The sequence below is a fragment of the Heptranchias perlo genome, chromosome 35, assembly GCF_035084215.1.
Source record: "Heptranchias perlo isolate sHepPer1 chromosome 35, sHepPer1.hap1, whole genome shotgun sequence".
NCBI classification, from domain to species: Eukaryota; Metazoa; Chordata; class Chondrichthyes; order Hexanchiformes; family Hexanchidae; genus Heptranchias; species Heptranchias perlo.
In genome coordinates this window covers 4,260,408-4,264,109 of record NC_090359.1, presented here as the reverse complement: position 1 = coordinate 4,264,109, position 3,702 = coordinate 4,260,408, and the positions used below count along the sequence as shown (strand labels likewise).

The following is a 3,702-nucleotide window of genomic DNA, read 5'->3' as shown; positions in this document are numbered from 1 at the left end:
ACCCGAGTCCATCACCGGCATCTCCACATCTTGAAATGCAGGCATTGCTTGGATCGTGTCCTCGGGCAAAGTTTACATTTTGCTTTTACGCCAAACTTTACGCATCAGTGCCTTGCAATATTTATACACTTATTATCCGGCAAGACTGTAACTGGAGCTGCGCTGAGCAGATGTAAACAGAAGCAGTGACGAGGGAAGCGATAGATTTGACAGGAGCTGTGTGATTGGCTGAGCATCGATTCTTCGCAGAGGGAAAAGGGTGGAAGCTGTAGGTGTGGATGAGGAAGAGCCGAGTGAAAGTGGCCGTTTGGAATTGTCCGGTGCTTGCAGTTTTGCTGATGGGAGAGATTTGGCAGCAGCCTCGAGAGGTCAGTGATGCAGCGACAGGGCCGTGCTGAGAAAAGAGCCAAATGTCTTTGAATGTTGGGTGCTGGTTAACGTAATAAGTGGGTTCCATGGTGTAATAGTGAGCACTCTAGACTCTGAATCTAGCGATCCGAGTTCAAATCTCGGTGGAACCTGTATTGTTTTTGTCCCATTGGCTTGCAATTGTGGGGCTCAAAAATATAATGTCCTTCAAATCCAATCCCTGCTGCTGTTCAGGTCATTGTCTCAATCAACGAGGATGCAGCTGCCTCGATCGATTTCAGGTCTTAATACGAACAGCTCTTTGGCTTTCCCAAATCAACAGAAGAGAATGTTGTTTTTTGTGTAATGCTGAGTTTCACTGCACCAAATAATTGTGATGGCTGAACGTTTATTTGCAATCTGCATTCAGCAGGCAAACATATCGAAATTCAAAGCACTGTTTCTTGAAAGGCAGGCATTGCTCAGATCGTGTCCTCGGGCAAAGTTGACATTTTCATTTCAAGAAGTCGCAGTTCTGCTGATGGGAAAGGTTTGCCGGTAGCCTCGAGGATTCAGTGATGTCGCATTCTGGCAGTGCTGAGGAAAGAGCCAAGTGTCTTTGGTTGGTTTGTGCTGGCTGAAGTAATGAACGAGTTCGTCATGTAATGGTGTATATTAATGACTTGGACTCCAGCGATTCCAATCTCGATTCAGCCTCGAATGTTGTCCCAATCGTTTGCAACTTAAGGGCAAACAATTAAAAGGCACCTGGAATCCAATCCCCGTTGGTGGACAGTTCGCAGCTTCGATCACTGAAGATCGAGGTCTTTTCTTTTCACTCCAAACTTTATGCGTCAGTGCCTTGCAATGTTTATACAATGATTATCCAACAAAGCGAGCTGAAAGTATGGAAGAAAAAGGGCCGAGCCAAAGTGGCAGGTTGGAATTAACCAGTGCTTGCAGTTTTGCTGATGGGAGAGCTCAGCCAGCAGCATCGAGCAGTCAGTCACGCAGCGCCATGGCAATTCTGATAAAGGAACGAAGTGTCTTTTATGGGAGGGGGCCAAGCCTGGTCATGAGTGGGTTTCATGGTGTAGTGGTGAGCGCTCTGGACTTTGAATCCAACGATCGGAAATCAAATCTCGATGCAACCTCAACTTTGTCCCATTCGTTTCTTACTTTTGGGCAAACAAATAAAAGACACCTGGAATCCCATCCCTGTTGGTGGGCAATTCGCAGCCTCAATCAATGAGGATCGAGCTCCTTGCATACATTTGGCCTTTTTGTTGAAAGCAAATCGTGTTTAACTAACATGATATAGTTTTTGATGAGTTAACAGAGAGGTTAGATGAGGGCAATACGATTGATGTGGTGTATATAGAGTTTCAAAAGGCGTTTCATAAAGTGCCGTATAATAGGCTAGTCATCAAGATTGATACCCATGGAATAAAAGGAGCAGTAGCAGCATGGATACAAAAATGTCTCAGTGACAGGAACCAGAGAGTAGTGATGAACGGTTGTTTTTCGGACTGGAAGCAGGTGTAGAGTGGTGTTCCCCAGATGTCGGTGTGATCACCACTGCCCTTATCGATATATATTAATAACTTGGACTTGGGTGTGGGGAGCACAATTTCAAAATTTTCAGTTGACACAAACCTTGGAAGTGTAGTGAACAGTGAGGAGGATAGTGATCGACTTCAAGTGGATATTGACAGGCAGGTGGAATGGGCGAACATGTGATAGGTGAAATTTAACGCAGAAAAATGCGAAGTGATACATTTCGGTGGGAAGAACGAGGAGAAGCAATATAAACTAGAAGGTACAATTCTTAAAAGGGTATAGGAACAGAGAGATCTGGGGGTACCTGTACAGAAATGGTTGAATGCGGCAGTGTAGGTTCAGAAAGCGGTTAAAACAGCATTCGGGATCCTGGGCGTTATCAATAAAGGCATTGGGTACAACAGCAAGGAAGTCATGATGAACCTTTATAAGACACTGGTTCGACCACAACTGGAGGATTGTGTCCAGTTCTGGGCACCGCACTTCAGGTAGGATGTGAAGGCCTGAGAGAGAGTGCAGAGGAGATTTATTAGAATGATTGCAGCGATGAGGGACTTTCGTCATGTGGATTGACTGGAGAAGCTGTGGTTGTTCTTCGTGGAACAGAGAAGATTGTGAGGAGATTTTCCAGAGGTATTTAATAACATGAAGTGTCTCGTCAGAATAGATAGAGAGAAACCGTTCCTGTGGGACGTCACCAAGGAAGAGGTAAGTGATTGGTTGGTGAGTATTTTCCTGCTGAATTTGTCGAAGGTTCGAGTTTGTGGATTCTCTGGTCTCTGTTGTGCAGTGGGGGACTGCTGTTCAGCAAGGGCCCTTGAGTATACCTTTTTAATTGAAGTGAAATTGGTGGGATTCATTTAATTTGAATTAATTAGTTAAAGGGTAAGTCATGTCAGGACAGTCCAGCCCCGTGTTATGCTCTTCCTGCTCTATGTGGGAAATCAGGGACCCTTCCGGTGTCCCTGACGACCATGTGTGCGGGAAATGTATCCAGCTGCAGCTACTGACAAACCGCATTGCGGCACTGGAGCTGCGGATGGAATCATTAAGGAGCATTCGCGATGCTGAGAACGTCGTGGATAGCACGTTTCGTGAGATGGTCACACCGCAGGTAAAGCTTGTACAGGCAGGAAGTAATTGGGTGACCACCAGGCAGAGTAAGAAGAGCAGGCAGGCAGTGCAGGGGTACCCTGTGGCCGTCCCCCTCTCAAACAAATATACCGCTTTGGATATTGTTGAGGGGGATGAATTATCAGGGGAAGGCAGCAGCAGCTAACTTCCTGGCACCAGGGGTAGCTCTGCTGCACAGGCTGGGAGGAAAAAGAGTTGAAGAGCTACAGTGGTAGGGGATTCTATCGTAAGGGGAACAGACAGGCATTTCTGTGGCCGTAAACGTGACTCCAGGATGGTTTGTTGCCTCCCTGGTGCCAGGGTCATGGATGTCACTGAGCGGCTACAGGGCATTCTCAAGGGGGAGGGTGAGCAGGCAGAGGTCGTGGTCCACATTGGGACCAACGACATAGGTAGGAAGGGAGATGAGGTCCTGCATCAAGAATTTAGGGAGCTAGGTAGCAGATTAAAGAGCAGGACCTCAAAGGTTGTAATCTCTGGATTACTCCCAGTGCCACGGGCTAGTGTGTATAGAAATAGGAGGATAGAACAGATGACTGCGTGGCTAAAGAGTTGGTGCAGGAGGGAGGGTTTCAGTTTCCTGGATCACTGGGCCTGCTTCTGAGGAAGGTGGGACTTGTACAAGTCGGACGGGTTGCACCTGAACCAGAGCGGGACAAA

The 3,702-nt window shown here is 47.0% G+C and overlaps 1 non-coding gene across 1 annotated transcript; it reads left to right on the top strand.

The window, feature by feature from the left end:
* Positions 1-449: 449 nt before the first annotated feature.
* Positions 450-521, top strand: trnaq-cug (transfer RNA glutamine (anticodon CUG)). Its single transcript has one exon. It is a non-coding gene; the product is annotated as a tRNA-Gln (tRNA).
* The last annotated feature ends 3,181 nt before the right edge of the window (positions 522-3,702 follow it).